The 21,593-nt window shown below is 36.8% G+C and overlaps 1 long non-coding RNA gene across 4 annotated transcripts; it reads right to left on the bottom strand.

The window, feature by feature from the left end:
* Window positions 1-6,311: 6,311 nt before the first annotated feature.
* LOC143877329 (uncharacterized) lies at window positions 6,312-21,505 on the bottom strand. Of its 4 annotated transcripts, none has more exons than XR_013250597.1 (4): window positions 21,180-21,505; window positions 15,590-15,651; window positions 7,965-8,142; window positions 6,312-6,622 (listed from the first exon to the last, which is right to left on the bottom strand). It is a non-coding gene; the product is annotated as an uncharacterized LOC143877329 (long non-coding RNA). The 4 variants fall into 4 exon arrangements; XR_013250598.1 differs by having other exon boundaries at window positions 7,965-8,118; window positions 21,180-21,504; XR_013250600.1 differs by having other exon boundaries at window positions 7,965-8,094; window positions 21,180-21,503.
* Between the last annotated feature and the right edge of the window lie 88 nt (window positions 21,506-21,593).

The following is a 21,593-nucleotide window of genomic DNA, read 5'->3' as shown; positions in this document are numbered from 1 at the left end:
TCCAAAACAAACAGGGGCCTAGCCATCGAGTATTCATAGTTCTATACATTTGATTGCAAATGCCTCCACTTTTCAGACTGTAAATCGGGAATCTTATCAAGACCTGTTTATAGTAAAAGTAGAAAATCACAACAGATAGCGCGTGAAATGATCCAACCCATTCACCTGTTGAGCCTCACTATCCAATCCCTTTGTTTTTTTCCTGTGCACGGGATCAATACACACAACAGCTCCCTTATTTATAACCCCCTTACACATGTATGTTTCAACCCTTTCTATTCTTTTTACCAAAGGGAGCTAGTATTGCCACAGACTTGTCTTTAGCCTCACACACCAGTACCAACCGATGAATTACTTCTACATGAAGGAGATTGTTGGCAAGTACCAAAAATGAGGGTGTACCATTAGCCTTTTGCTCCAAGTGCAATTCACGTGCACAGCTACCACCAGGATTTAATAAAAGAAAAGCTATATCAATGAGTTCTCCCACGCAAGGGACCATATAAGGTGATTTATTTCCTAAGGACTATTGTTCTATGTATTAAGCAAAAGCAAGAAAAAAGGCAGTGCATGATGGGGAAAAAAGAGAACAAAAGTTACTTATTATTGAACAACACCTTTTTATTTCCAAGGAACCAAAGGAATTTTTGCTTATCCATATCACTATATTCTTTGAAAAGAAATCATGGGTTCTTCTCAAAGATGCGCAGAGTTACGTACAAACATTGAAACATAAACAAAAAGACCCCAAATTTCCAAAGCCACTTGCATGGGTGAGGGACTAGTGGAAAGTGCACCATCTCTCAAGCCCCAACAAGTGATATTGTCTTCAAGAAAATTTTCAAACCACAGTGCCCACCCTCTGCCAGTCCCTACTGAGCTAAGTAGCCAACCAAGAGAAAACGAAGGAAAGAAAAAATATGGAAGTGCTGCTAATGGATGGAAAAAGAGTGTTCCCCTTTTCACTTTCGTACAACCCAATTCAACTCCCCTCTGTCTTGAACCTGCCATGTTTCAGTCTTTAGTCACCTCAATAGAGAAAAGAAGATTCGAGACACATACGGTCGGTAAAGATGGCTGAATTATCCTTCAAGGGGGTGAATTTATCACCACCCTTTACTTATTTAGAAATTTATATTAGTCACATATAAGAGACTGATTCGACCGAATAAACGTGATAGACACGCTAAGGAGAAACATGAGCGGGTAGAATTACAAGTGGGGTAGGGCTTACTGTAGATGGTCTATGCCCCAAGATTCACCTTAATAATGGATGATTCTAAGCGACCAGTAAAGGTAAGAAAAGAAAAGAAAAACTCCACAAATTGAAGCTTATATTCAACTAATGAGAACAGATTTTAGTGTCTGGCTCATACATTGCAAGGCCTAATAGATAAATGATCGATTTCGATCATTAAAAAAGTAGCCCCGCTTAAACTTCCACCCACGCATACATATAATATGCTGAAATATCTAGGCAATTTTGCATAAAATCATTTTCAGGCGCCTAACTCGCCATCTTTTAAATTATTTAACCGCTAGCAAAGGGCTATTACATTTCTCAAAAAGCTCTCCAGCAGCCCATTGGAAACAGAAATAAAAATTTTCGTTTCATTTCAAAGCCTTTGTCCCAAACTAGTTGGGGTCGGCTAAATGAATCCTTTAATTAGAAAATTTTCATGAAAAACAGAAATAAAATGAGTTTGCTATATTATCAAATATGGTCTTAAAAAAATCGGCTGTCATTAGATCAAATATCAAGGGTGGCCCATGGTTATGAGCAGCAACGAGCGTTAACTGTGTAAAAACTCATATGCATGCAAAAAGAGAAAGGCCAAAGGTGCTTTCGTGCTTTTCAAGTCCTCAAAATCAGTCCCCTTAGAAAGTATAATCATAAATAACTTTTCATTAAGATTGCTTTTGCATGTGGTGGGAGCATCCTCGGAGTGAGGGATTTGTCTCCACAACGTAGATGCTCCTCATGAGACCTGAGTCAGCTTTTGCCCTCATATATAAAACGGGTAGGGCCGGTAAGGTAAATCACTGATCTTCTTCTATTTCTATTTGCACCACCTTTCTTCCATCTCAAGCCCCCATCTCAACACCACCCAAAGCTACAGCCAATATATGATTTCAAAGTGAATTGAGCCTTTTATGATTTAAAAAGAAAAACCCACCTTCCCACTTCCCTCACTAAACAAAAAAAAATAGAAAACAAGCCAGACCCATTAATGGCATACACATAAGTTTCAATATCCCTCATCATATCTAGACCTATAAGAAGAAGAAAAAAAAAAACTAAAATCTTTCTCTCCACATTTCTTATATATTTCTCTAATGATGAAGAATCTTCTCTATCATAAATCATATTATAGATCTATAAATCATCTCTACCCTCGATCAGATCAAGTGTCCACAATCAAGACAGCCCAATTGATGGGTTATCTGTAACCGTTCGATCAGTAGCGTAGACTTGGATGGTCGATCATCTGAATTGTTTGATCGGTGTGAACTTTGGCCTATAGCCATGGGTTATATTGTTCAGATATATAGGACCATAGTAATAGGCTATAGACAGAGTTTTGTTGTAGAGGCTACACCTAGAGTCATACCCCATCATAAGTGGAAACAAAGATCTCAAGTTATCCAAAAAAGAAGAAAAAAACAGAGACAAAACAAAGCAAATCCATTTGAGCAAATGGGTAGCTAAAGTGAAAAAAAAAGTGGGGGTTAGAGAAGAGTGGTTTGCGTATGCCAGAAAAGGTAGGGTTGTCATCATCCAACCTTTTGCTGCCCTCTTTGGTAGATGCTTCACCACCATATCTATTTTGTTTTTTAGGGTGGGCGTAGAAACAACGCGTCCCTTCCTTCCCACACATTTCTCTTATACCAAAACCCCAAAGTACGCACTCATACCCGTCAAAAGCTACAAGGTAGGCCCCACGCTCTTCCCTTCTCCCTCAAGACTCTCTCTCTCTCTGTAAGGTAGGCCCCACCATCCTCTCCCTTCTCTTTCAAGACTCTCTATCTCTAAGGTAGGCCCCACCCTCTCTCTCTCGTGGTCCTCACCTCTAATTTTCACTTTTGGGCCCAATTAGTGTAGTTTCCTTTTCACCTTTGGTCAATTGGTCTACTACTACATAGTGGAGTTTTGGCTCCACAGTCCATGCATGGACAAATTGGTCACCTCCCAAATGAAGGGCTCTCTCTCTCTCTCTCTCTCTCTCTCTCTCTCTCTCTCTCTCATATATGAAGAGTCAACCAAGCACTCACTACCCTACGTCCCTTTAGTGGCTTTTTTTTTTTAAATGTTCTTCTTTCTCAATTATCTTGGACGGTTTTGTTTCTTCTCATGTTTCTTGTTTTTTCATAGGTCAATGCCTTCTAAATCTTCTCTCTCTCTAACCCATGTCCGTATTATATTTCATTAAGGATGTGAAGAGAATTCACCTGGACAAGGCCACGTGGAGTTGTTATTCTAGACAAATTATTGCCACCCTTTTGTTTTTCGTTTTCCTTTCTTTTTGTAGGGCGGTTGGTTTTGGAGTGTGGGTCTTGTCTAGGAAGGATGCTGTTGGATAGCTCCTTTGGATATATGATTAGTCATTTTCCAATGGATTTTGCCTCTCCACTTTTTCTCTAGTGGACAGGGATCCAGCTACGTTGACATGCTTTTCTTCAACCTCTATTCTACCCATCTTCAGCTAAATCTTTATAAAAAAACAAGAATTATGCTTAACCACACATAATACATCATTACTACTCGAACATAGATGACACTATCCCAAACTATTCCTTTAACACCTTTCATGCCATCCGAAAATCAATGTCTGGATCTCTACCAGCTTTTAATATTTCATCATGCAAATCTAATTTGTAACCTCACATTCAGTGAGCTGTCCTGTTAGTGCACATGCTTACTGATACAAATGTATCAATGGACAAGCTGACTTTGGATGGTTAAAATAAGTTATCCTAAGGAGAGGTTCAGATTCAAACTCCGGTTTAAACAAGAGGAGTAAACCATGCTAATGTGTTTTGGATGATCCACATCTTTGGGTCAGGTACATATGAGTTGAGCAAGAGGATGTGGCTAAGGCAAAATAGCCCCGAAGAAAACCAATTGATCAACAATATTTATATACAACCACTATCCTGATCATGATTTCCCCGCACCATGGGTAAAGATAATGTTTTTAGGCCAGTTGTTGGTGAGGAGAGATTTGAACCCCCGACACTATGGTTTGTAGCCACATGCTCTAATCCTCTGAGCTACATGCCCCACCCCACCTCCACTGAATCTATTCTCAGAAGTACTCTATATAAAATAAACCTTTCCTCTCGTAATACGTATTTTAATTTTTAAGCTATAGTATGTAGATGAAGTAGATTGATATCAGATGCTCTAAATTGTTGGGTACGCGTCATTGATGGTTTATAAACCAAGATTCAGTGTCTAATTAATAATTGAGATTAGTTCCCAACAATTTAATAAATCCAAGATTAGTTCTCTATAGCTATGTAAACCTAAGAAATACTATATTTCAGCTTCTTCTTTAAGTATTACCAATTCTTCAGTTGAGGGCAAGCATCAAAAGAAACTCAAACTTTATCTTTCTGCATCTTAAGTAAACTCTTTTAGACATTGCCACGAGATGGAATCTCTGCCATCTTTCTCTTTCCACATTGGGGAAGCTTATATCCCAAAGAACACCTGAATTATGCCTCCCACTAGAACATTCTACAGAAATTTTTTGAAGATCCATAAGCAACGTTTTTGAATTTGAGAAATGATTTTGAGTATAAAAACTGATTATTGGATTCGAACTGGCATTTAATTTTGACACCAATAATCAGTTTTGGGCTGAAAATAATTCTCAAAATCCAAGACCAACAGGGCCTTAAGGACTTCGTTTCAAGCGACTCCACTGATGATATCAAAGGTTTTGTGCTCCTTAAGCAAAATGCTATTTTTGCTTAAACAGAAGAAGGTTGGTTAGTGTAACTAAGTAAAGCTTCTTTGGACATAATTAGAAAATGATAATAGCACACCACACTTTACTAACTTTTCTGGTTGCCTGTTGAGAACATTTTATAATTGTAACAGCCATTAAAAGCTAATTAGAAAAGGTATAAAGAGTGCAATGTCATTATTGAAACATGGAAATGCTGATATCAATTCCCTTTATATATTGTATAATCATGCTGCTTTCATTACTAAGAAAGTTATATTTGCCTAATCATGCAATTTTTTATTGGAGAATAAAGGTTCTAAAGGAAGCATTGGAAAGTTTGGTATTGTCTGAGAATTTTGACACTGGATAAATATGGATAAGATCTTGGCATTAAGCTGGATAAAAGAGTAGAATATATCTACTAAAAAGGGCACATAATATATCTTTGGACTAATCATTCACAAGAATAAGGAATACTATAATCAAAGGGAAGGGAATTGGGATGCTGATTTTCTAACTATGGAGCTTATAGATGATGGTGAATATATTTTAGGTGGAGCATCTGCTAGGGAATGTGAAACATATGTTGAGAATTCCATGGTACTTAACCAAGAGACTTCTAAGTACTCACATTTAAGATGGTTAGATCATGAGGGGAGAAGTACCCATTTAGTAGGCGAAGTTTAGAACAGAATAAGCACCAGGGACAAATAATTAATCTAGATGTGCTTCTGGGTTACCAGTTAATGGAGCTTTCATTTAATTCTGACCAAATATTCGGAACCACACTGTTCTGCAAGAGAATATAAGATGAGCCACAACAGAGTCTAGGGAACCATTGCTTTGTAAATTAAGATACCTAAGACTTTGTGTATTGAGACTGTTTTCCTAATGGATGGCACATACTAAGATGATCCATAAAACATGCAGAGGTATAGAATGCCATTGCAGATCTGTTCTCACATCCTTGAAGTTGAATTGCTTCACCACATTCAGTACAGTAGCAACCATTGCGAGCATATACATGATGGAAAAAAGATATTTTATTCGTAGCCAAGGATATTCTCTATGTTTTTTTTTTTTGAAATGGCAAAGATATGTCAATGATATTTAAAATGTTTTCTTTTTGTCTATAAGTAAGCATAGTTAAGATCTTAGAGAGAAAAGAGAACACGAGTACTCTACAGGAAGGTATATGTGCACCAATGTAATAGTTTTGCTCATGAAAATTCTATTTCCTAACAGACAACTTCAATCGGAAGCATCTAATCTTGAAGAATGGTAAACGGATAGATATTACCCGGATCACATGTAAACCAAAAACAAATAGTTACTTTGATCACATTTAATGCAAAATTAAACAGATAAACAGACTTATAAATTCTATCAACTAATAAAAGGTACTATTATTGTCTCCAGTTTCTTGTAGACATGGTTGAATTCATGGTTCAATCCATTGGAAAAAAAAAACTACACAAACCTCGCCCTATGTCTTCAGGCTCTGATTCCAGAACAAGAAAAGAGAATAAATGTTGTACATTTCACATTTTTCATTGACAATGGTTAAATCTTCCAATTTAAACCCCGAAAACTGGCAGGACGGTTCTGACAAAGGAGTATGCAAATGCACCCATGACTATAGCTGTCTACTCTATCAAGTAATCCACCTGCACAGAAGTGTCCATCTTTATGCCCTACCAGAATAAATGCTTTCTATTGATTCAATGGTTACAAAACATGGTGATCGTTGTTATTGTAACTGCTGGAGAAAATATTCAAGGCAAAAATAATTAGAAGATTTATTAGGAAAACAAAGTTTTATCTAGAATATTTATTTAGTTCAATGTACAAATATACAAAATATCACACTGTAAACACTACTAGGAGAAGAATACCGAATGTAAAACATATACATGCATACAATCAATTATCCAAAGGTTGAGACTAGTGAGTGACAATTTGCAACCGGATCGTATTACTAAACCCGAATACAATTTTGCTGAATCCTTCGTGTATATTGAGAACAAGTTAAGATGGATTACAAACTTCAGATTGATCCCTAGCACATCCGAGGCACTTTATGAAGTTTAGTGAAAGTGATTCTAAATGACTCTTAACACTTGATACTAGAAAATCAGGCATATGAGACTACAAATTGTTATAGGAAGGATTCAATACAATCAACTGTCTGGTAATGTCGGTAGAACAAAGCCTTCAGAATCCGATTGTTCACTGGACTGGTCAAATGACTCAAATTACATTAGTCTCATTCAATTTCGCAAAGGGTTAAAAAGATTTAGATCTAAGCAATGGATCCACTCAATCAATAAGCTTTTGTAATGGTTGATAGCAATGTAACCAGAGTTTTGGGGAAACTCAACCAACTATAGCGTCATCAATTTCCTTTTTCAAACTGTCAATTCGTAAAAAGGAGAATGTGGCCAACAAAAAGCAATTTTCTAATTGCAAAAAAGTAAGATTTCTTCATGACACATCACCGTTGAACAAACTTTTTTTGAAGAAAAGTTGGGCAAGAGTCAGTCATGTCTCATGTAGCAAAGACCATCCCTTCCATTCAAGTTTCAACCTTTCCAATATTAGTTTTGTGTCAGGTTTTGAAAAACACAAAATGAATAAAATAGCAGAGCACAACAGTTGAAGACTTCAAAAGTGAGATTCATAGGTATCACACTTACTTTGTAAGAGATGAGACTGGAGCACTGAAGAGCACTAAAAACATCTTATTGCTCTTGTCCTTTTTATTCTCATTATGTTCGGGTATCCTACAGTTGTAAGGACATTTGGTCTTTTTCCTATGTTATCGTTTGTAAATTCCGGACTTTGTGAGTTCACTACTCTTTCCCACCAATTGATATGTTCAAGTTTACATTGTTATACAAAATATCTAAGTAATGACAGTATAAATTTATCCAACATCTATCTCAAAATATTTAATTTACATAAAATGTTTCACAAAATTGAATGAATGAACCATGGAGATGTACTTACTACAAGTAATTTCAAAAGTACCAGGTCTATGTATTTCAAAACCCCAAGTAGAAGCAAAAAGAATGTTGGCCATGTCTGAGTATGAGGGATCCAGACTCCTTGACTCCAGCATCGCGTTTAATCATAGATTCTATAAGGTCCCCAAAAAGAGACCCTGTGAAATTCAAAACTTCAAAAGCTGATGTGCAGATCAACATTCACCAATTACGTTAAAGAATTAATGACATTCAAAAACAAATTAAGTTAAGGGATTACTAATATAAAGTAATACGAAAATGTAATAATAATAATACATTGATAGGGAAAAGGGTGCATACAATCTGTCCGCATAAAACAAAAAAACAAACAGAATTCATAGACTGATGTACCAAAAAGAAATAATCTAGAAGATAAATGTAACAGGTTCAACTATATAACAGACAATTTCCCTGACAATTTCATCACTGAAACCAAGTAAAGGTTCCCATGGATAACTTAAATAGGTAAAAAAGTAGTCATAAAGGTGCAGGCGTGCATACAAATTTCACCATACATACATAATCAGACTGCATTTATCACCACTCACATGAACAGCTCTACATGTATTTAAACATACAGATATGAGTCATATGTGTGAAAACTGCATGAATATCCTGCAATAACATAACACTGGGCCATGGACTTGGAACTTGAAGGACATGGAAATCAAATATCAAAATGAAATTGTTCCGATTCTTCATTAAAGAAAAATGGATAGTATAAAACTTTAAGCATACCACTTCTTTTGTACCACATTCCTCATCTCTCCAAAAGAAAAAACAGCGTAGAGATAGAATGCACATGCTCAGGCAACGATATGCGGGGACTTTGCCTGGACATGTGGCCTATGTCTGAATGTAACCATAGAACCCAGAGCATGATAGTTATTATAACTTATGAATTCATTCATACGTTTTCCAAAAAGTGTCAACTCATCGGCAAGAGCAGTAAAAAATCAAACCAAGTACTTGCAAAAAAAAAGTAACTATATTCAAGATACAGATGCTCATTCCATGTGCCACAAACATTCTTTTCCAACATTGTGCACACAAGCCACAAACAAGATAAGAAAATTAGATCCACTAGTGTCACATACAAAGATTATCTTATGATTTTTGCTGATGAAAATGCTAACAATGCTGCAGGTGTTCTTGCTTGCCTCAAGAAATTCTCTAGCATCCCAGGCCTTGAAGCTAATTGTGATAAGAGCGAGGTGTTTTTCTCGGGTCATATCAATAGCTGGAAAAGAGATATCATCAACATTCTCAATTTTAAAGGAGGCAAGCTCCCGATTCGTTACCTGGGCCTTCCTCTATTCTCATCTAGGCTCTCCAAGGATGACTGCACCTCTCTTATCTCAAAAGTCAGAAAAAGAATCAGCGCATGGAGCTGTAAACAGCTCTCCCAAGCTGGTTGTATTGAGCTAATAAAAACAGTGCTAACCTCTTTCCAAATTTATTGGTCCTCTGCGTTTTGTCTCCCAAAAACAGTTATGTCTACTCTTGAGAAAATTTTTAGATACTTTGTTTGGGGAGGATCGGAAGGTAGCAAAAAGCTTCACCCTATTGGATGGTCGGAGTTCTGTAAGGCTAAGCTGGAAGGAGAGGTAGGCATCCGATCTCTTGAAGATACTAGCAGGGCCCTTCAATCAAAGCTGCTTTGGAAACTTCTCAACAAGAGCTCCTCCCTATGGTCTTCCTGGATACACAAAAAATACATAAAAAATGGAAATATTTGGACCCTTCGGATGCCATCAAGTCCATCCTGGGCTTTGAGAAGCATTCTCAATTGCAGAGAAGATATTAAACATCACATTTGCTACTCGGTGGGATCCGAAAAAGAAATTGATATTTGGAATCAACCATGGCACCCGGATGGTATCCTTGCTCTATCCTTCAACCAAGATATTAAACATCACATGTGCTACTCGGCTACCCAAATGCATAGTGATGGATCATGGAACCCGATTTTGAACAAATCCTCCCTCACCGAGGAAAAAAAATTCTTGCTAAAGGCCCTGTTCAATTCAGACAATGCTAATAGACCAATATGGAAGCCTGTGAACAATGGTCAGTACTCTGTTAACAGCACATGGAATTGCTTTAGAACCCAATACCCTCTGATCCCTTGGGCTGGAACTATTTGGTTTAAAGGCCATATTCCAAGCAAAGCAATCACTGCCTGGAAAGCCATCCAAAACAAGCTCAGTACCAAAGACAGGATGCCATTCCTTGGAGCCTCCCTTGATCCTATTTGCATTCTCTGCAAATCTAATACAGAAACAAGAGATCATCTCTTCTTTCAATGTAGCTAGCTACTCTGCGTGGTTATGGAGATCGGTCCTCTGGCGCACAGGCCATCGGCGGAGACCCCTTCGATCCCTCGAATTGGAAGAGATTTGGATTAGAGAAAATGCTAAAGGAGGAGGGCAAGCTTCCTCTGCAATCAGAGTGGCCTTCTCAACAAACATCCATAGTATTTGGAGGGAAAGAAATTCTCGAATCTTCGAAAAAAAGTCCCGCCACAACTCAAAGATATCCTGATGGATATCAAATGGAAAATAAATGGTATGAATCTCAGAGACAACCCCACCGATTGCAATATCTCCTCAGCTCTTAACTTTGGATACAAATTGAATCCAACCCGTACCCGTACGGTGATAAATTTATGTACCTGGATCAAACCCGATGTGGAAGAGATGAAGATTAATTTGGATGCTTCTCTGGAACGTGGTGGGGGGGGGATCGGTGGCACTATCAGAGATAATAATGGCATGCTTCTGGCCATGTTCTCTCAAAATGTCCCAAAGGAAGAAATTTTCGAGCTGGAACTCCGTGCAATTAAGGGTGGAATTGACATAGCCCAAAACCTCGGATTCTCCAGGATTTGGAAAGAATCTGATTCTAAGTACGTTGTTGATGTTATCATGGTTTTAAATTTCGGTTTCGACTAAAATTTCAGACTAATCCGAAACCGAAATTTCGAGCGAAATTTGGTATTACCTCTCGAAACGACTGATTTTTGGGACGAAATTTCGTTTGAAATTTTGTAAATTTCGAGAATTTCGGTTTCGGTCCTCACCGAAATCCGAAACGAAATTTAAAACCATGGATGTTATTACTGGTAAGTCGAATCCCCACGGAGAAAAGAGGCCTATATTTCTCAAATGAAAAATCAACTTGCAACTTTCCTGTCTTGGAGAATCTCCCATGCTTGGCGAGAAAGCAACATTCTGTGGATTTCCTTTCAAAAAGAGAATGTCCTTGTAAAGGTCAAGCCATCGTCCTTTCTTAGCTCCCCCAAAGCTTCTTGAATACATCAATTCGGACAGAGAAGAAGAGATTTACCAAAGAGTGAAGAGATCCTAATCTTGTTGGGCGATCTACTGGCTCCAGTCGTTTTGCTTTTGGTGCTCTCTGAGGATATGTCCTGTCTTCAGTTTTATCTCTAGCCTGGTGGATTTTTGTTGTTTGTATTGTTGTTTCTGTGTTGGCTTGTAGCCTTTCTACCTCTTGTATATTTTTCCTCTTTTTAATGATATCTGGTAGGGGTCTTGCCTAACCCCAGCTTACCCATCAAAAAAAGAAAAAAGAAAAAGAGTACAGCAAACTGCAGTTTGATGCAAACACGTGTATGAGACAATTGCATGCCATCCCTCCAATTGTCATGTTTATAATATGATTTATGATGATACATAAGCAATAAAAAACCAACTTGCAGGCACATGTGTTCTGGAACATAATGGTATATCTTATAAAACCATACACATGCATTGACTGTATATATGGAGCAACTAATACAAATAATGAGGCTACTACACTACATTATTTCATCTCCTGACCATCTTCAATTAATATGCATAGAGTCATAGACACGAGACGAACAACAAAGTTACATTATCATTGATCAAATCTCTAATGGAGAGAAAAGTTGATGACAAATAAACAGGAGATTGGTACTTGTTGAAATGAAAAATATGACTAGAAATGATAACCGGTATGTGGATAATTTTAGAACAAGGGTTGTTGTAAAGAATTGTGTCAGTGCATGAAGCAGAGAACTCTGAAAAAAAAAATACAATATTTACTTCTCATTGGTGCCCCATGGGTTGGCATGACAAGTAAACCTCAAGTAAAAGCTTTGCCTCAAGGCACGCAAATTATGCAAAAAACCACCTCACCCAAAAGGGTGTCCATTTCATCGAGTTCAACATCTTTTGGGGGCACCTTGAGAAGTGTAGTATATGGCAAGGTCTAGACAAGTTTTTAGGCAAGCCTTGAATGTTTTTCAAAATGTTGCCCACAAAGGCTTTCATTTCCCTAGATACACGCGCACGCACGCACAACACGCATGCACACATGCATACGTACAGGTGAAGTTTAAAAATTCCCGAGTCAATCATTGACTCCCCAAAGTTGAATCAGTTTTGGCTCACCAAGCCAATCAAAAACTCGGTTGACTTGCCCTACTCAATAAGAAGCTAGTGTTAATCAACGATCCTGAGTCAAATCAATTTTAACTTAGATTACAAAAGTTGCCGATTCAATTCTAACTATCCTTGTTTTTCAAGAATTTATGAATTTAATTGCAAGATATTTTGAGTTAATCGTGGTTGATTTATTTGACAGAAAATTCATGAACGTTTCAATAATTAGTTTTTTTTTTTTTTTTTTTTTTTTTTTTGAAAAAGGAAAATTATGAACATTTTGCATATGATTCATGATTTGTTGAATTTTAGCTGAATGTGGCTACTATGACGAAAATCAGGTATTAGTAGTACAAAAGTCCTGTCAAAGATGGAAAATAATAATTTTAAAGGTATGAATCCTTTGTTTGCCCACTCAAAGTAACTCAGGCTTAAGTCCAAAATAAAGAGCAGTGATTTTCTATAAAATAGAGGTTATTATTTATCAAATAACAACTTACACACGTTTTATTGTAGTAAGCATACTGATACTCAAAGAATCTATGATTTAGCCGACACTTTGAATTTATTACCAACACACATGTCATGCCGAAATGTCTTAAAACTTTGGTGTATATTTCGGCAATTTCAATGGAAATTATAACATTTTGGTGGACAATTTTAAAATTTCGGTGGAAATTTTGTAAAAATTCCTAAAAACAAAATTTCAACCGTTGAAATCTTGTAAAAAAACGACTTCATGTAAATTTCATTTCGGACTTAGCCGAAACTGAAATATTTCGGCCGTTTCGTTTCGTTTCAGTTGAAATTTAAAACCATGCGCGTGTCGACATTCCTTTGAACACTTTTAAACAGTGTTTAAAAACGAGGGTGTGACGCGGAACACGCCCAAGAAAAATCCTTGTTGACTTGGCACGGACGCGGCCAAGAATGCGGTTGATGCGGTCATAACTCGGGAGAGTCAAAGGAGTTTTTATTGACTCTGTGTAGAAAAATGTGAAATGCGGATATGGTGCAACGCGGAACGCGGCCATGAAAAATCTGTGTCGCGGGCGAGTTCCTTGTCATGTGAATGAGTTTTTTAACACTACTTTTAAATGTACTGCTAGAAGTGTTAGGCTTAATGTGGGCATGTGGACATGGTTTTGTACCCTGTCAAGTGTGACATTCTTTTTTATTATTGAATATTGTGTTTACCCCTTTTATTATTAACCCTTCTTTAATTATAAACTCTTCTTTTTTTATAAACTCTTCTTCTAGCTCGTCTTTAACTAATATTTGTAGTTATATCCCTTCCCCTAAACCTAAAACCTTAAACAAACTCTTATTCCAATACTTTTTTTTTTTAATAATGGCAGATTTCATTAAAGGACAGGAAGACTGAGAAAGTCCACCCGAAAGAGTACAGCAAATAACAAAGATAAAGGCAAAAAAACATAAATACAATCAGCTTGCTCTATTAAGGAGGTAGAAAATCAAACTCTTATTCCAATACTATATTCATTGTATCATATTGGTCTCCCTTTCTCGTTGTATCTTGGAGAGAGAAGAGAACTAAAATTAAATTGATGAATGTGTATCTCATGTTTGTTTTAGATTATAGTTGATTAATTCCAAGATTTATTGTTTTATTAAATGAATACCATATTTATATTGTTACAAATTATGGCGGTAATCCATAATTTTATATGTAAGTATGTGCCACCAGAAATTCCCATTAAGCAGCATACATGAGCTCAGATAATACAGAGCAATATGTGCAGTAAGCGATCATTCATAACATCCATAACAACAATAGTTCTAAATTAAATATTTCTTCATTCTAAATAAATCTGACTGTGTTCTTCCTTGAAAATTTAGCTCTTGAGAAGGCAAATAGACATAGAGATAGCAGTTATGAGCATCATCAACCAACATGCGTCTAGTTACAGAAGCTATTGTTTCCCTCTAGAACAAAAACATATATCAATAACAAAAAGAAAAGTTACCAACAGGGGATTAGATATTCTGAATTTCTGATGTCGAGAGAAAGAAGTTGTGATGGGTCTAAGAGGTTCAAAAGATTGTAAGAGCCAGTGTTCCATTATATGCCTACATACCTTGTCATTAATAAGGAAACCCACTACAATTTATCCCAACCTACTTCACAAAGTGTCACGAGTAGGACTTGGTTGGTTGGTTGGTTGGGGAGGGGAGCTAGGGGGGTCACAAGAAAAGCAATAATATTTTGGCATCCAACCATATCAGAAATTCCTTGAAGACCGGAGAAAAATAAAAAAGGCTGGAAACACAGAAAGAACCAGAGAGGGCACAATGCACCAAGTCTCAGCATAAAAAAGACTGCAAAGAGGCACCATATTTGGATAAATTATCAGCAACCAAGGTAGCCCATATGACGGATTTCATTTCATTAAAGTTCAACTAGTTGCTAGATGTAGGCCAATTCAATAAGAATACTTCTATGAATACTTCTATGCATGCTCCAGGCTGTTTTCAAACTAAAACCTGGATTCTAAAATCCGTGTATCCAAACGGACCCTAAGTTTTTATATGGTGTGCACGTGTTGCTGTGCGTAATCAGGGCGTCGCCCTTGATATTTGATCCAATGACGGCCAATTTTTTAGAAGTCGTTGTTGGACTTGGATCAAATATAAAGGGTGGCATCTACTTTGTAACCCCATTAGGTGCAACAACACGCAAGCACCATATAATTTCACAAGAACACCATGAATATAATCAATGCCTCCTAGAACAAAATTGACTGTGAAGGTGAAGGTAAACAGACAAAAGCATGCAATAAAGTCTTAGAGACAAAATGCATTGCTGTGTTCAAACTATAAAATAACTATACCTCAGTTGTCGGAAATGCCTTGAGGGGGGGGGGAATGTTTTTGAAGCATAACAAAAAATGTGGGCAAATGTTGTGAAACACATGTGAAACATATGGGAAACAAACATATGGGAAACACGTAGGAAACATATGGGAACCTATGTGAAACGCGTGAGAAACATATGACAAAAAAGTGGGAAACGTGTGTCAAACGTATGGGAAACATTTTAAAGAAATCACAAAAAAAAATTGTTGAATGCATAGTAAAAAGGAACCTAATAGTATATATAGTGATAAAAAACAAAAATTAGTAAAAATTTTGCTAAAAACAAAACACGCAAGGAGCATACTAGTTCAATTGGTTAAGGCTTTGTTCTGCGACCGTCAGGTGAGGGGTTCAATCACATCTTACCTATAAAAAAAAGAAGCAAAGAGAACGAATCATATATGTATGTCTCTAATTTTAATAAATTTTATGATAAATTTTATAATAAATAGCTATATTTATGCATAAAAGCTCATAAAAATTTGAAATTAAAAAATTCCACAAAAAATACACAAAAAACTTATGAAGTGAATTAGGGTCATAAGAATGTCTTCTCTTATTTCCCTTGTGTTACATAGGTATTTCACTTAAGGCCAATTAGGGTCATAAGATAATAACTAAACTAAAAATAAAAACATAATGAGTGAATTTCTAGCATGTCTCTCTTGTTTCCCTTGTGTTTCATAGGTATTTCACTTAAGGCTTGGTTGGTTGCACAATCGCTCGGCATTCATTGGAATTTCAAATGCCAATGAATGTCGATTCCTTGTTTTGATGCCAATATTGCATTGAAACTCCACTTGATTCCCCAACATGTTTGGGACATCATCGTTGTTTTTTTCCCATGTGACACTAATGTTCTTCCTTCTCATTTTCCAACCATGTTCTCTCTCTCTCTCTCTCTCTCTCTCTCTCTCTCTATATATATATATATATATATATATATATATATATATATATATATATATATATATATATATATATATATATATATATGAGGAAACTGTTGGTGCGCTTAAGCTCACCAACATTATGGTGCGCTTAAGCTCACCAACATTATGGTGCGCTTAAGCGCCCAATCACATGGGTCCCACATTTTCTGTGGTGATCCAAACCATTCATTTGCAAGGTCCTTACATAGATAGGGGGTGTACCAAAAATCAGCTCCATAGGATCATCCTAACCCCTCCATTTTTGGAGGACAAAACTGGGCAGATTTGTGGATGGGTTAGGATGATTCTATGGAGCTGATTTTTGGTACACTCCCCATCTATGTAAGGACCTTGCAAATGAATGGTTTGGATCACCACAGAAAATGTGGGACCCATGTGATTGGGCGCTTAAGCGCACCATAAGGTTGGTGAGCTTAAGCGCACCAACAGTTTCCTCTATATATATATATATATATATATATATATATATATATATATATATAGAGAAAAAGGATTATACGCTCGGCCGTTTAAAAAAATTGGTACGCTTGTTTTTTAAGAAACACTCTCATTGGCTGTTTGACGGACCGGGCCCACTTACAAACATGCGCAGAAGAGAAAACCCAAAAGAAACAGATTCGAACCTCTTTCTCTCTGCTTTTGGGTTTTTTCTAACGAAAGAAGACGAAGCTCTCTCTCGAAAAAGGATTATAGATCCCTCCCTCCAACCTTCTCCGAGCGCCACCTCCGTCGCGACGGGCGCCAAGGGAGTTCTCCGACGCACAGGTATGTCTTTTTTAGTTTATTTTGTCATTTTTTGGTACGCAAAAGAGGTTTTCATCCAAGGGTTTGGTTTTTTTTTTCGGTTTTTGGTTTTGATTCAAGGGATTTTTCATTCAAGGGTTTTATTTATTTATTTGGTGGCTGCTCTCTCACGCAAGAAGAAAAAACCCAAATGTTACAGATTCGAGCCTCTTCCGTAACTCGTCTGTAACATTTGGGTTTGGTTTTTTTTTATTTCGGAAAAAGCTAGGGTTTTTTTGTCATTTTTTTATGGGTATGGGTAAAAGGGGTTTCCATTCAAGGGTTTGGTTTTCTTTTTCGGTTTTTGGTGGCTGCTCGAATCTGTAACATTTGGGTTTTTTATTTTTATTTGGTGGCTGCTCTCCCACGCAAGAAGAAAAAACCCAAATGTTACAGATTCGAGCCTCTTCTGTAACTCGTGTGTAACATTTGGGTTTCTGTAAAAACTTATCTATGGTTTCTGTTTTTTTTTCTCTTTGGACTAATCTTACATCACTGCCTCTAAAATCTACACATTTTGTTCTTTGAATCCAAAGTATATAGAAACTAAGTATATACTTTGAATCCAAAGTATATCCAAAGTATGCGGTTGGTTGGTGGATATATTTTGTTTTTTTTTTCTTTGGACTAATCTTACATCACTGCCTCTCCTTTTTTTTCAATTTTTCTTCAGTATAATGCTAATATAAATTTTTTAGGTTTGTATTTTTGTGTAGATTGAAGACATGGAGTTAGGGTTTGTATTTTTGTGTAGATTCAAGACATGGAGTTAGGGTTTGAATTTTTATTTCGATTGGACGTTGCTTGTACACTAGATGGATTACCATTGTTGGTGCTTGAGGAAGCCATCATGATAGTTTCTCTTACATGGAAAATAAGAGAATGTCAGCAAAATAACTACATTGTTCAAACAACATTGGATCAATTAATTCATCAATTAACAAGAGCAGCATCATCATGACATAACATTGTGGATTTGGTAAAACAAAATGAAATCACCTCCAAGCGTAAAGCCCTAAATCAGAAAATGGTAAGGAAGGGTTTTCATAAACAAAGGTTTTTTTTCCACGGGCCACAAATCTTATATTAAATTATAGGTCATTTCCTACTGATATCAGCCATGGAAAAAGGCCTTACAAACCAGTCTTATGTTTTGACTCTATATGGTCAAATGAAAATGACACCATCTAACTTAATGGTTAGCCAAAAACAGGGGGACCCAAAGTCCATCAATTGATACTACAAGCCCACATATGGGCACATCATCACACAACAACAATTTAATATAAACTAAGGGACAACTAGAGAGGGAAAGAGTACTCACCCACAACTGATATTCTTCTTGTTCTCATGCAATGCCAACGAAATATCCTTCCATCATGGATTAACTTTTCATTACCCAAATACCAAAATAACATCATTGTTGAATTTTCTGTACGCAAATTAAATTATGTCTACGCCATCTTTAGTAACCGTGACATTTTTCCCATGGAATATTAGTTTAAGAAAAAGAAACCCTAGATTTTAAGAAAAAGAAACCCTAACTCCATGTCTTCAATCGAAATAAAAATTCAAACCCTAACTCCATGTCTTGAATCTACACAAAAATACAAACCCTAACTCCATGTCTTCAATCTACACAAAAATACAAACCTAAAAAATTTATAATAGCATTATACTGAAGAAAAATTGAAAAAAAAAGGAGAGGCAGTGATGTAAGATTAGTCCAAAGAAAAAAAAAACAAAATATATCCACCAACCAACCGCATACTTTGGATATACTTTGGATTCAAAGTATATACTTAGTTTCTATATACTTTGGATTCAAAGAACAAAATGTGTAGATTTTAGAGGCAGTGATGTAAGATTAGTCCAAAGAGAAAAAAAAACAGAAACCATAGATAAGTTTTTACAGAAACCCAAATGTTACACACGAGTTACAGAAGAGGCTCGAATCTGTAACATTTGGGTTTTTTCTTCTTGCGTGGGAGAGCAGCCACCAAATAAAAATAAAAAACCCAAATGTTACAGATTCGAGCAGCCACCAAAAACCGAAAAAGAAAACCAAACCCTTGAATGGAAACCCCTTTTACCCATACCCATAAAAAAATGACAAAAAAACCCTAGCTTTTTCCGAAATAAAAAAAAACCAAACCCAAATGTTACAGACGAGTTACGGAAGAGGCTCGAATCTGTAACATTTGGGTTTTTTCTTCTTGCGTGAGAGAGCAGCCACCAAATAAATAAATAAAACCCTTGAATGAAAAATCCCTTGAATCAAAACCAAAAACCGAAAAAAAAAACCAAACCCTTGGATGAAAACCTCTTTTGCGTACCAAAAAATGACAAAATAAACTAAAAAAGACATACCTGTGCGTCGGAGAACTCCCTTGGCGCCCGTCGCGACGGAGGTGGCGCTCGGAGAAGGTTGGAGGGAGGGATCTATAATCCTTTTTCGAGAGAGAGCTTCGTCTTCTTTCGTTAGAAAAAACCCAAAAGCAGAGAGAAAGAGGTTCGAATCTGTTTCTTTTGGGTTTTCTCTTCTGCGCATGTTTGTAAGTGGGCCCGGTCCGTCAAACAGCCAATGAGAGTGTTTCTTAAAAAACAAGCGTACCAATTTTTTTAAACGGCCGAGCGTATAATCCTTTTTCTCATATATATATATATATATATATATATATATATATATATATATATATATATATTGGTAATGACCAAGGTTTCAAATTTCGGTTTCGTAATGCGTTTTGGTCCTCACCGAAATTTCGATCGAAATCCAACGAAATCTACTATGCGCCAATTTTTTCTCAGACTTTGTTTCGATCGAAATTTCGGTAATTTCAGCTAATTATAAAAATTCAGATTTTTGGGTGAAATCCCTAAAACTTCAGACGAAATTTCGGGATAAACGAAATTTCGACCAAATTTCGAATTTTCAGCCGAAATAAACTCCTGTTTCGGGTTTAGTTGATTTCGGTTTTGTTATAAACCGAAACCCGAAATTTCGGATTTCGGTCGAAATTTAAAACCTTGGTAATGACACCCCCACTCTTTCTTGTTTTTTAAAGGACACCCCCACTCTTTTCACTACTCCCATAGAGGACTGCCGCGCAACCAAACACCACTATTCCACTATTCTCCAAGTGGTAGTTCTAGACATCTTCTATGCTTGTCTCCTCCCTTTTGACTTCTTATTCCACTACTCTCCAAGCCACCTCCAAGCAACCAAACCTAGTGTTTTCTATCGTTTCCGAAATGTTTCCCAATGTGTTTCCTAAGACGTTTCCCAATGTGTTTCTCATATGATTTACTATCATAAGAATGGCTTGTGCAGCGTTCTTTGTAAGAGGGACAAGGAAAAGACCGTGACAGGGTGGAATGGGGGAGCTCGACTACATATTGGGTCAGATGGGTTTTGGAAGTAGAATGACATATTGGATGTTGTGTTGTGTATCTTGTGAATGGTTCTCAATTTTGGTGAATGGATAGCTCAAAAGCTTGTTCAAAATTTCTAAGGGGCTTCGTGCAAAAGATCCTCTCCCACCATTCAATAAAGAAAGATCCTCTCTCCTTTCAAGTTCACTATTATGGCTAAATCCTTAAGTCATATGATCAACGAAGCACGTGTTGGTAGTCCTATTGAGGGGGTTTAGTATGTTCCCATCAGTCGTGGAGAATAATCCAAAAACAAGGAAGGTAGCCACAACAGAATAATCCAGACATAGCCCTGCTCAACTGTGAAAAACGAGAGTTTCCTCTGTAAAATCACTGTCATTGCAACGATAAAAGCATATGATGTTACAGAAACGTCCATGTGACCAAACCAATCCAACCATTTGGACAATTAATCAACCAGAAATTCCCATTAAGAAGTATACCATTCAAAAAAGAAATTCCCATTAGGCAGCATACATGAGCTCAGATAATACAAAGCAATACGCACAGTAAGCGAACATTCATAACATCCATAACAACAATTGTTCTAAATCAAATATTTCTTCATTCTAGATAAATTGGAATGTGTTTTTCCTCGAAAATTTAGCACTTGAAAAGGCAAATAAACATGGAAAGAACAGCTATGAGCATCATCAACCAACATAAACTTAGTTAAAGCAGCTATTGTTTATATATCAATAATAGAAAAGAGAAGGAACAAACAGGAGATTAGATATTCTGAATTTCTGATGTCGAGAGATACAAGTTGTGATGGGCCTTAGTGGTTCTAAGGGTTTTTGCGGATCCAGCATTTTTTTCGCAAGGTCAGAAATGGCTTCTAGGGTTTAGTTCATCTCTTTCAATTCTATCATCTCTAGGGTTCCTTTCTCGATCCTTTTTTCTAGGGTTGCAAGCGGGTAGGGTTTTCTATAACCCTAACCTGCGCGAGAAACAGGTCGGGTCGGGTGGCATCGGGTTGGGTTGGGTTCTGCTATACTCGCCCCATATTTTATATTCGAATGGTTGAATTTATGATGCATGATCTATTCCAATCCAATGGTTAAACTTATAAATTTGGAAGTAGAGTTTTTATATGTGAAAGGCCTTACAACTCTATGGTAGAGGTTTCACACTTGA

This window comes from Tasmannia lanceolata, unplaced genomic scaffold (genome assembly GCF_043159265.1).
Source record: "Tasmannia lanceolata isolate RefF3 unplaced genomic scaffold, GAP_Taslan_0.1 ptg000005l, whole genome shotgun sequence".
Taxonomy (NCBI): domain Eukaryota; kingdom Viridiplantae; phylum Streptophyta; class Magnoliopsida; order Canellales; family Winteraceae; genus Tasmannia; species Tasmannia lanceolata.
Note: the sequence above shows the minus strand (reverse complement) of the source record. Positions and strands in the feature narration are given on the sequence as shown.